Source organism: Lithobates pipiens, unplaced genomic scaffold, assembly GCF_037356315.1.
Source record: "Lithobates pipiens isolate NorthernLeopardFrog02 unplaced genomic scaffold, aLitPip1_a1.2 Scaffold_23, whole genome shotgun sequence".
In the NCBI taxonomy this organism is placed as follows: Eukaryota; Metazoa; Chordata; class Amphibia; order Anura; family Ranidae; genus Lithobates; species Lithobates pipiens.
The window spans coordinates 254663507-254676576 of NW_027507785.1; the positions used below are offsets into that span (position 1 = coordinate 254663507).

The following is a 13070-nucleotide window of genomic DNA, read 5'->3' on the forward strand; positions in this document are numbered from 1 at the left end:
ATGGCAACAACCCATCACTGGCCTTTGCAGCAAGGAACACATAGAGAGCCAACGCATATCAAAAAACAACAAACAAAAATTCATAGCTCACTTACCAGCCAACCTGCAAACCTCAGCACCCCAGCTGTTGTGGAACTACAAGTCCCATGAAGCATTGCAAGAGCGACAACCACGGGCATGATTCCAGAGGCCGAGGCATGATGGGACCCGTAGTTTTGCAACAGTTGGAGTGGTTGCCTACCCCTGATTTAAGATACATATAGCAGGATTGCTGCACCGTATAAACATTTTTGATACCTTTTTACAAAAATCTAGTGAATGAAAGAAATGTTGGTTCAGAGTTCTGTCTGAGGTTATACCTGCTATGGACAGACATATCCTCTACTCAGCTAATTAGCTTATATGATTATTATTATTATACAGGTTTTATATAGCGCCAACAGTTTGCGCAGCGCTCAACTTATATAGCTGTTTGAGACTTTAGTCAGGATGTAGTTATCTTCCTGCATGCTGGGAAATCTACACCCAAAAATACAGACATCCAGGTCATGCTTTTCATTTGTGCTTTGGTAATCCTTGCACTGGCCAATTATTGTGGAAAATGTCAAAATGGTCACATTGCTGGCACTGCAGTGTATGTTTAAGCCGGACGGTTCGAATCACAGCCAGTTTAGCAGGGACCAGCCTAGATCCGTACCATGTTTGGGCAGGATGATTGTGCCCAAGTCAATCTATCGATCGACTTTGGTATAGCCAACCTGTTGGATTTTTCATGTGGATATTGCCAGCGACTGTATAATAATAATCACTGCGGGGTTTATTTACTAAAGCTGAAAAGTACAAAATCAGGCTCCCTTCTGCATAGGCTTCCAGGTTTTATGGCCAAGCTGAGGTTAGAAGGTGATTGGTTTCTAAGGATGAGCTCCGACATGTTCGCACATCACACGTGCAGAGCCCGCCAGGAAGTCGGCACTGCACTGCGCAAATCACAAGCAGTGAGACATTGTCACGATGTGTGGCTGCAGAGATCGGGAAATGTCTCACTGCCTGTGATTAGCGCTGCGCCGACTTCCTGGCGGGCTCTGCACGTGTGGTGTGCGAACACGCCGGAGCTCATCCGTATTGGTTTCTATGCAGAAGATTTTGCACTCTCCAGCTTTACTAAATAAACCCCTGTGTGTTCTCCTGGCCAGGACAGGTCCCCTCCCCCTCCCAGGTTACACAGGTCACAGGGAGCTGTGACAAAGAGAAATGATTCTGTAGTGCTACAACTGATTGTAGGTATCATGGCTTTCTGTGGCCTACATAAGAGTTTGTATTCACACCATTTACATGCTAAATTGGTAGGAATTTGCAGGACAATAGTGGCAGTTCTCAGCTGTCCATCCGAATTAAGAAAATGTTTGTGCATCAGCCATAGAGAATAGTTCACAACAAGGTTTTCGGTCTAATAACCGCAGGCTAATGTTACATAATCGCAGAGCTGTAATAGCTACCAAAAGAAATTGCAAAATTCTAAATTGCAGTTAGTGTTTCCTTTGTGTTTGCAGAAGAGTCATTGTAGACCTAAAATTTGTTGAATGCCGTTCTCTAACCTTTGATATGACTTGTGCAGGAAAAAGGGCAAAAGACAGATACGGATTTGGCATTCCTTTATTTTATTATTTGTCTTTCATTGATCAATTATTTTAAAACTGCCTGCCAGCAAATGCCAGTATACAAGCCTGCATCTGTTGACCTGGTCCCAGCCCCCATCTGCTACCCACCCCCGGGCTTTGCTTGACATACATGTGTTAATTGGGTTTTAATTCAATTGGCCAGCTCTGCTAGGTTTATGTAAATGAACAAGTTTACTATAGAATTAATCATACAAAAGCAGCTTAACTTAGTACTGTACAACCACAGTTTTATACATAGTGCCGGAAAAATATCAGCGTTGGCCAATGAGCGTTTGCCAGCATTGGAAATTCTCACTATTTTTCAAGAGATTACTAACAAGATTTGAAATATCTGCTTCCGATAAGCGAACATTGTTGCTTCACTGGAGAAAGTGAAGACACTTTATTTGTCAATGTACCAATGTGGACTGATTTGGGGAAGTCCGAAAGTCACAGCAGGTCTGGCGAGGGCTGTGATATGATGTCCGTATCAATTACAGGTTTCTTTCGTGAATGGTTAGTCTAAAGCCCCATACACACTATCAGATTTTCTGCTTATTTTTGTCTTCAGATTTACTAAAACCATGTAGTGCAAGGGCCTGTCTGATTGCATGCAGATTGAAACTCCTAAGGTTTGACCTCATATTATATGGTTTTGGTAAATCTGAAGGAAAAAAAATCAGCATAAAATCTGATAGTGTGTATTTCCACCCCAAAATCAAAAATGTATTAATGTGCTTAAAAAAATTTGGAGGAAATTATTATTTTTTACTCACCTCTAAATGCCTGTTGCTAGGAGGTCCCTCATAGTCTGCCACCTTTGGCGCCCGGGCTCCTGACCTCACTTCCTTCGGCGCAAGAAGGGAGATCACCTCTCCCCCTCCCTCATGTCAATCATCTGGGACACATAACCGGTCCCAGTTGATTGCGCAGCCAGTCACGGCGCGCGTCTCGTGCATGCGCAGTGGGCGTCCACAGTTAAAATGCAGGCGCCGCCGAGCAGAGGGGGAGACGAGCGGGGCTTCAATCCCCCTCATCGCTGGACCCTGGGACAGGCTTGATTAATTGTTCCTCTGAAATTTGATTGGCCAGTTGCCATTTACAGAACCCATAGTTATGTTGATCTCTCTTCATTTGAGAATCAGGTACTGGCTTGGAGTCCGTTGCTCCTCCACAAATATCTAGTTAGAATTCCAAGGACAATCTGCACACCAATGTTGTCTTCACAGGCAAAGCTTGAATCATCTGACAAGCTTCACCCCCAGGACCACCTCTCATGGGCTTAATCATGATTAATACTATCAAGTTCCCACAATGCACTTGGCAGATAGAGACCATGTCACCTTTGCCTGTGATGTAAGTGACATGATGCAGCACAAAGCTTAATCTTTTTTATGGTAGGAAAGGCACTGTAGTGCTGAGACATGCCGAATTGTTTCAGGTGATTTGTAATCATAAATCTATTTAAACTGAGCTGATCGTGTTCACAGTGGTATGAACGGATTTAAGTGAACACACTCAGCCAAGTACAGATTTTTAAGGCTGACTAGTCTGGCCATACACAATACAATTGGATTGTGCTAGCTCTGAAACTCTTTACAAAAGTCAATGGCAACACATGATGCATCTTGGGCGGTTCAGCAGGGACAGGCCAAAATTTTAAACCATCTATGGGTAGGCTGAATATACTCAAGTCGATCCATCGATCAGCTTGGGTACAACCAACACGTCAGATTTTTGGCATGCAATTATTGCCATTAGCTATAGCCGCTAGCAATAATTATTGTGTTCTGCCAGCAGGGGACAGCACCCCCCATCCCTGCTGGGAGAACAAAGAAGCTCCACAGGATGCATTCTCCTATCAACACTAGCTGTGTTGATGGGGGAATCTAGTGATTTTCTTTCACTGCAGGAAAGAAAATCACACCATCTATGACCCGCCTTATTCATGCAGCGCTCTTCATTAAGGATGAGCCCCAGCGTGTTCGCAAAAAGCACGCGCAGAGCCCACCAGGAAGTTGGCACTGGGGAGCGTTAATCACAAGCAGTGAGACATTGGGGGGTATTTACTAAAGGAAAATCCACTTTGCACTGAAAGTGCACTTGGAAGTAAAGTCGCTGTAGATAGGAAAGGGACATGCAAGGAAAATCAAAAACAGCATTTTAGCTTGCACATGATTGGATGATAAAATCAGCAGAGCTTCCACTAATTTCAGATCTACCCCTTAGACTTAGAGCGACTGCACTTCCAAGTGAACTTTCAGTGCAAAGTGGATTTGCCTTTCGTAAATAACCCCCCATTGCCCCAATGTGAGGCTGCAGAGATCGGGAAATGTCTCACTGCTTGTGATTAGTGCTCCCCAGTGCCAACTTCCTGGCGGGCTCTGCATGTGCTGTTTGTGAACACGCCTGAGCTCATCCTTACTGTTCATACATGTGTTTTTTTTGTTAAAATTTTCAAGGACCCTATTCAGTGGGCTTGAATAGCAAACATGTCAATAGATAGGCAGTCCAATTGTACCCAAGTCAATCCATTGATCTACTTGGGTAGAACCATCAAGTCGGATCATCGGCATGCAATTTTTTGCCAGTGGCTATAGCAACTAGCAATAATCACTGCATTCTCCTAGTAGGGATGACTCCCTGCGACCCTCGCCAGCAGAATACAATAGCTCCGCAGGATGGGGGAATGAAAATCACCTCATTAATGGCCTGCCTAATTGATGTCAATAGAAGAGCCAATGCCCTCTCATGGTATGTTAGATTGCATCATCGTACTTGAATAGTACAAAGGGTTGACAGGCTGCAACTTAGATAAGGGATAACCATTAACATTAAATGTATGTCTAGACACCAACAGTTACCATTTATTAATCCACTTCACTGGCTTTATTTTTAATTGTTTAATTAAAGGGTTAGTTCACCTACCAAAAAACTACCTATGCATGTAAGTGGTGTTTTCTAGGTAAAAAAACAACTATGCAGCTCTGATTAAAGTTGAATAATGCCCATGCATGGCCATTTACATACCTCCCAAAGCCTGATTGGATTACTCCCAGGACATTGCTAAGTGGGTCTAGTCATTACTCCTCACCTCCACCATCACTGGAGGGAGCTCTCACATGATCAGGGGAGAGAAGGAGCTTGTCCTCACATCAATCAGAAAGAGCGCCCCCCCTATGATAGAGGAAGTGATCAGGAACGACTAGGCCTCACTTAGCAACATCCTGGGAGTAAGGATGAGGTCAGGCGTGTTCACGTGCTCCACATGCAGAGCCCGCCAGGAAGTGGGCGCAGCACTGCGCTATTCACAGGTAGCGAGACATTGCTCAATCTCTGCAACCGCACATTGGGGCAATGTCTCACTGCCTGTGATTAGCGCAGCGCTGCGCCGACTTCCTGGCGGGCTCTGCACCTGGAGCATGTGAACACGCCGGAGCTCATCCTTACCTGGGAGTATTCCACTCAGGCTTTGGGATGTATGTAAATGGCCTGCACCTATAGTAAGGGCATTATTCAACTTTACCCGGAGTTGCACGGTTTGTTTTTATCCACAAACACCCTTTGTCTGCATAGGTAGTTTTTTTCTTTTGTAAAGGTGATTGAACCCTATAAGGCTGGCTTCACACCTAGGCATTTTTATTGCTTTCTGCATTTTGCAGATTTGCACTACAGAACGTGTTCCATAGGAAACCATGGTACATGGACTGTAGTGCAAATCTGCAAAAAGCACTAAAAATGCCTAGGTGTGAATCCAGCCTAAGGGAGGGGGTAGAGGTTTTTATTATAGTCCCTTTTAGATTGTAAGCTTTCATTAGCTGGGCCCTCTCTCTGATCCCTATTGTATTGTAACTGTACTGTCCCCATCCCTTTTGTAAAGTGCTGAGCAAACTGTTGACACTATACAGTATAAATCCTGTAGAAGACTAAACTTTGTGGAACACTATTTGTTCTAAACACATATAAATAGCTTTTCCCATTGTTTATATAGTATAGATGATGCTTGCCTTTTGCATTTAGTTCTCTTTCAAATCAGGTAGGAGCCATTGCTGCCCGCTATAACACCCATTCCATATTATGTGTAATATGCCCAGCTGTCTGTTCTGGGTCAGGCACACTTTTTTATCAGTTTTTGAAGACACAGTGACAGGGTCAGGTAAGATGCCATACATCTATTATCTAATTCTTCTTTAATACTTTATTTCTGCCTGTGATTATCGCTGTGCAGTGCCCACTTCCTGGCGGGCTCTGCACGTGCGGGTTGCAGACACACCTGAGCTCATCCTTACTGTTATACCTGCAAAGAGTGGGGCAAATCAATATTGAACCCTACAGAATAAGACTGGGATGCCATTAAAGTTTGTGTCATGTAAAGGCAGGGCGTCCCAATACTTTTTACAATATAGTGTATTTGTGTGCATAGAGATGCATATTATTTTTGCCTTAGACAGATGCACTGTCATATGTCTATATGTGTTTTCTTTGTGCATTAACATGTGTGTTTTGATGTGCATTGGTGTGTTTTTTCAATGTGTTGTTAAAGTTAGGGATTTGCAGTGGATAGCATTAGCAGTCATTAAAGCAGTTGTAAACCTAGGGGAAAAAAAACTGCAAGACAAAGGCATAATGTGCTAGTATGCATCGCATACTAGCACATTATGAAATACTCACCTTAGAAGAAAGCCCTCTCAGCAGGGCGCCTGGTCACCGCTGAGAGGGCTGACATCTGCTTCCATGCTTTCTTGCAGGATCTCGGGCTCCGTCGCTATGAGTAGCCGGAGCCGCAATGACGTCACTCCTGCACATGCACGCGAGAGCCCTCGGGTTCCGCCAAGAAGCTCTGAAGATTCGGCACGGATCCTTAGATGGACCTTCAGAGCGCATGTGCCCCTGAAGTCAGAGGCTGGGTGGTTTAGGGTGAATATCTCCTAAACGATGCTCGTTTAGGAGATATTCATCTTACCTACAGGCAAGCCTTATTATAGGCTTACCTGTAGATAAAAATCACAAAGTTGGGTTTACAACCGCTTTAACCCACGTTTGTTAATACATGCTGGCAACACCTCAAAATGCACATTATATGCAATTTGTTGCGCTGCCACTGATTTCTATGGGCCTACCAAAGCATTAAATAGTAGAATAAAAGCAGACAAGTCATATTTTTCAAAACATACCATGATATAGCTCTGAAATGGGAATATACAAAATTTTTATCATAGACTACTCTTGTTGTAGTGTAAGTGGGCCTAATATTTATTAGTACACCACAATGTTTCTTTTTCATATTAAGTAACAAATGTCAAGTGATGATTTTTTGGCAAGTGCTGGAAGTCATATTGTAACAGTTATACATATTAAACATTTTAAACCTATTCAACACATTGTGAATATACAGTATAATATACTTATAATAAAATTATATGTAAATATACTGTATGTACAGTATATGCCCTTAGGGCCCTTCCACACTGGTCCATTGAAAAACGCAGTAAAAACACAGCACGTTGGTGCATTTTCTGGTTGCCTGGCTCCCAGCATGCACCTATGAAACATGGACACGTGACTCAAAAAAGTGCACCAAAAACATAACCATGGTGAATTTTTGATGTGTTTTTCTATTGATTTAAATGGGAGGTGCGTTTTTGGTGTCCTGTTTAAACAGGGCACCAAAGATGCAGCATGCAGCATATTTTGAAAACACACCGCACTGCAGCACATGGGTGAAAAGAGTCCGATAGGATTTTTAAAGGGAATATTTTTTTATTGTGTTTCTCTTGCACTTTATGAAGGGCAAAAACGCACCAGTGTGAAAGGGCCCTTGTTGTGACACAATTGATACACTGTAGAGAAGTATTCAGTTTAGTCCCATACACTCCTACAATCGCACTCATACACTCAAGAGACAATTTGATTGGGGTTGACTTACTAAAATTGCAGAGTGCAAAATCTGGTGCAGCTGTGGCTAGAAACCCTTCGGTCTGGTGTGTATTTTAAGGGGAACCCCCATGCTGCCCCCCCCCAAAAAAATCCATACCAGACCCTTATCCGAGCACGCAGCCCAATAGGTCAGGAAAGGTGGTGGGGATGAGTGAGCCCAGGGGTGGACTGACAACTCATTGGGCCCCTGGGCAATAAGAGATTATGGGGCCCCCAGGCAATCCGAGATTATGGGGCCACACAGTATACACACACACAGTACACACATACATGTACACACAGTATACACAGACATGTTTCTATTGGCTGAGAAGGTACTGGAGAGGTGGGGCAGCTATAGTCTCAGGATTTTTAGACAAAAAGGATGTCAGTAAGGGACATTTCAGAGACAGATGTAAAAAAAAAACACTGATTTTTACATACTGTCCCTAGTTTTACCGAGGCTGGCAACCCTGATGGGGCCCCCTTGTGGCTTGGGGCCCTCGGGCAGTGCCCGAGTGGCCCAATGGTCAGTCCGCCCCTGAGTGAGCCCCACCCCTTATGAACCGTAGCAGACCACATACCCTCAACAATAGGGGGGATGGGTGCTTTGGGGCAGGGGGGCCTTGCGCCCCCCCAAACCAAAGCACCTTGTCCCCACGTTGATGAGGACAAGGGCCTCTTCCTAAAAACCCTGGCTGTTGGTCATCTGGGTCTGCGGGCGTGGGGCTTATCGGAATCTGGAAGCCCCCTTTAATAAGGGGGACCCCTAGATCACGGCCACCCACCCTATGTGAATGAGTATTGCAGTTACCCCTACCCATTCACCTAAAAAAAAAAAAGTGTCAAAAATAAAACACAGTACACAGGTTTTTAAAGAAATATATTAACAGCTGTGGTGTCTATTAAGATTCCTTCTCCCTTCTCCGGCTCTTCTCCCTCCTCCGCTGATGTCTTCTGCCTCTGCCGGTTCTTCTCCCTTTGTCTGCTGTCTTCTGCCTCTGCCAGGTCTTGTCCACTGTCTTATTGCTCTTTTGCCAAGTCTTCTCCACTGTGTTCTCCATCTGTTCTTCTTCTGATGTTGCTCTCTCCCGCTCTAATGCTGGGTGCGCAATTTGCCACTACTTATATTGGCATGGAGCATATCACCTGGTGAACTAGCAGAGGCAGGTTCACCCAGTGAAGAACCAGCAGAGGCAGGACACGTCAGCGGAGGAGTCAGAAGAGCCAGAGAGGGGAGAAGAAATGGGAAGAGATGCCAGAGCTGCCTTAATAAATTGCTTTAAAAACCTGTGCACTGTTTTATTTTTGATGCTTTTTTTTAGGTGAATGGGTAGGGGTACAATGTACTTGATACTCATTCACATAGGGTGGGGGGCTTCCATATTCAGATAAGCCCCCAACCACAGACCCCAAAAACCAATGGCCAGGGTTGTCGGGAAGAGGCCCTTGTTCCCATTAACATGGGGGCAAGGAGATTTGGGGTGGGGGGAGCGCAGGGCCCCCCTTGCCCCAAAGAACCCACCCCCCCATGTTGAGGGAATGCCGCCAGGTACGGTTGGGGGGTGCTCTCGCTCATCTGGTATTGATTTTGGGGGGATCCTTAAAATATGAAACGATGCCAAAGACGCACAGGACCCTTCTGCAATTCGGACCACAGATGCCCCAAAGCTGTGTGAACTGGCTCCATTGAGAGCCACTTCACTTCACTCTCCTGTCATGCGAATTGGATGCAGGGGAACCCACATCCAGTTGGCATCAGTGTGAACTAGACATGGGCGGTGTCCAAAAATTTGTTTAGTTTCATTTCGTCCGAAAAAAAAATTGTAATTCGTGTTCAAAATTCAATTCGGATTCCTATGAAATATGAATTTTCGTTAGATTCATGAACTTTTCATTAAAATAACGAAAGTTCGTTATGATGAATTTACCATTATGAGGGACTCCCACCATCCCTGTGCTGTGCTGACTTCCTGGGTTTTTAACGTTTAGTTTTGTTAACTTTTCGTAAAAATAACAAAAGTTTGTTATGATGAATTTATCATTATGAGGGGTTCCCACCATCCCTGTGCTGTGCTGACTTCCTTTGATTGGTGAACAAAACACCAGTCACGTTTCTTTTAATTCGGACCTGAAATTCGTTAATGAAATTTCGTATTTTGTATGAAATTCGTAATCATAGAAATTCCCATAGGGTTCCCACCATCCCTGTGCTGAGTTCCCAGGTCTGTACACCTACTGTGTGTCCATTATGAGGGATTCCCACCATCCCTGTGCTGAGTTCCCGGGTCTGAGTGTACACCCGCTGTGCCAATTATGAGGGGTTCCCACCATCCCTGTGCTGTGCTGACTTCCTCTGATTGGTGAACAAAACACCAGTCATGTTTCTGTTACTTTGGATCCGAAATTCATAAACAAAATTTCGTATTTCGTACAGAATTCATATGCATCAAAAATTGTATTTCGGATTCGCGTGAATGTATGAATTTCCGGAAATTCGTATGAATTTTCGTTTTATACAAAACTATTCGCACATGTCTAGTGTGAACCCAGCCTTAACCAAGGTCCCATGAAGTCCAGCAGTAAGTATACAAAACAATGCCAAGGTGGTCAACAATTAGGAGTCCATTGCTGTAGTGTAGAACAGGCCATATTCTAATAAAAGGACAATCAACAAATAGTCGGTTGGCAGCTGTTTTTAACGCATTGGATGGTGTTTGGTGATGATGTGCATTTCTTTTATTCTCAGCAGGAGCCAAAATGCATTCTTTGTTTTTTGTGTATCTGGCAGTGCGGTGTGTTGTGAAGTGTTGCAGTGTGTTGTGCTGCATTATAATTCTTCTAGTTTTATTTTTACTCAGCCTGTTGGAAGTAATGTTTTCAATGGGTCTTCACTGAGCAACGCAATCCAACACGTTTTTCGTGAATGGGCCCTGAAAGTTATATTTGCAGTGCTATAGGCAAAACCTTATTTGTTCATTTTGGATGGAGTAAGGGAACCCTAAAACCCTATAACCTCTGTCAGTTTTTTTCTCACTATCTGTGCCCCATTGCTGACATTTCCCTTTACTTCCTGTGCCATAGCTGAACAGGAAGTGAGAGGAAATCCTTGTAAATTCAGGGAATTCCTCAGTGCCCCCAGGTCACCTGAACTAGTGTCCCCATTGGAAAATTTCCCCTCTATTACTTTTCTGGGGACACCCAAAATTTGGGATTTGTTTTTACTTTCACTGATGAAAGTAAACCGGACAAAAAGAGAGGGTGAATCAGGGGCACAAATGGCAATAAAAACTGATACGTACTCTAACCCCTCTTAAAGCAGGAGTAAACCCGCTGACGTTTTTTTTTTTTTTTTTTTTCAGACCTGCAAGGGAAAAGGCATACTGAGCTATTATGCACCGCATACTAGCTCATTATGAAATACTTACCTTAGAACGAGGCCCCGACATCTCGCCCGATCCACGCCGGGGGGGCTGACATGTTCCCTCGGCGTGTCTTCCGGGTATCGCGGCTCCGGCGCTGTGAGTGAGCCGTGATATCGCCACTTCCGCGCATGCACGCAGGAGATTTCTTTCCGGCAGGGTCCGGCGTCTGCTGGGCTTTCAGCTGAGAATCCCCTGTGTGCATGCACCTGTGCAGTCAGCGGCTCATTGCGAGGGGAATATCTCCTAAACCATACAGGTTTAGGAGATTTTTTTTACCTACAGGTAAGCCTTATTTTATATAGGCTTACCTGTAGGTAAAAGTAAAAAAAAAAAAAAAAAAAAAAGACTATATAACTGCTTTAACTAAAAAAAAACTAAACTAAACTAAAAAAAAAAAAAAAAATGCCTTTAGCTATATTTTAAAGGTAAACCCTGCTCATACACTTGCATTTTCTTTGCTCTTCTGATATTATATTCAGCCGCTGGGAGGGAAGAACGACTACCCTATGTAAGCTGGCACAAGCTTGCTTATCTCCACCCACATGTGCCAGCGCAAGGCCAAGCACTGAGCTTTAGCGCTGTCACATGAAGTCACATGTTCCTCCAAAAGTATCAGGAATTTTCATTGGTTCCTGTGGCTGAACAAAGCAGTGAAAGAAAAGAAAGTACGTCAAGGTCCAGCCTGAGAAGAAACCGTAAAGCAAAACTATTGTGTAGCATGGGAAAAACATACTGTATGGATGGAGCAAAATATGGCTTCCCCATTCACATGTATAAACAATTGTAGAATCTAGGCTTTAAAATGTTTAAGATCTAAAAAGTTAAAGAGATGTTACATTCCTTTTTAAGGCCGGGTTTACACTGGTGCGACACGACACTTGTCCTACTTTGGATCCGACATTGCCCTGCGACTTAAAGTCAGAGACGCGTCCGACTTCAGTAAACGGGGAGCCGACTTGGATCCCAGCCAATACCAGGCACTGTGTTTGGTATGAATCTTGAGGGGGAACTCCATGCTAAATTTTAAATAAAAAACTGGCATGGGTTCCCCCTCCAAGAGCATACCAGGTCCTTCGGACATGAGGGTCCCTCCAAAATCAATACCAAACACTTATCCGAGCACGCAGCCCGGCTGATCAGGAAAGGGGTTGGGGACGAGCAAGTGCCCCCCTCCTGAACTGTACCAGGCCACATGCCCTCAACATGGGGGGGTGGGTGCGTTGGGGCAGGGGGTGCACTGCGGCCCCCCCCACCCCAAAGCACCTTGTCCCCATGTTGACCCTGGCCGTTGGTTGTCGGGGTCTGCGGGTCCATCACCTATACCCTCAGCTTCTTTAGCAAGGCCGTGGTCATCTTGGAGGTGTGTTTGGGGTCGTAATGTTGACATACTGCCCTGTGGCCCAGTCTCCGAAGGGAGGGGATCATTTTCTGCTTCAGTATGTCATAGTACATGTTGGCATTCATGGCTCCCTCAATGAACAGTAGCTTCCCAGTGCCGGGAAGCACTTAGCAGCCCCAGACTATGACACTCCCACCACCATGTTTGACTGTAGGCAAGACACTTACCGTATATACTCGAGTATAGGTCGATCCGAATATAAGCCGAGGCCCCTAATTTACCACAAAAAAAAATGGGAAAACTTATTGACTCGTGTATAAGCCGAGGGTGAGACATGCCTGTCCATCCCTGTGTCCATCACTGTGTCCATCCCTGTGTCCATCCCTGTGTCCATCACTGTGTCCATCCCTGTGTCCATCACTGTGTCCATTCCTGTGTCCATCCCTGTGTCCATCACTGTGTCCATTCCTGTGTCCATCCCTGTGTCCATCCCTGTGTCCATCCCTGTGTCCATCCCTGTGACCATCCCTGTGTCCATTGCAGCCTACCTGTGTCCTGTGCATGCCTCCGGGTGCCAATCTGCAGCCTCTTTGTCCTTCTGCAGCCTCTTTGTCCTTCTGCATCCTCTGTGTGCCATTTTGCACCGATCTGCATGTATAAAAAACATACGGCGGCCATGCCAGGATCGCGGCACCTCTCCTCCTCGTCTGTGACAGACGGCGGCCATTCCAC

At 44.9% G+C, this 13070-nt stretch overlaps 1 protein-coding gene across 6 annotated transcripts in view; it reads left to right on the top strand.

Moving 5' to 3' along the window:
• Nucleotides 1-13070, top strand: part of AGL (amylo-alpha-1,6-glucosidase and 4-alpha-glucanotransferase) — a 171619-nt gene that overhangs the window by 44063 nt on the left and 114486 nt on the right. The window lies entirely within an intron of this gene.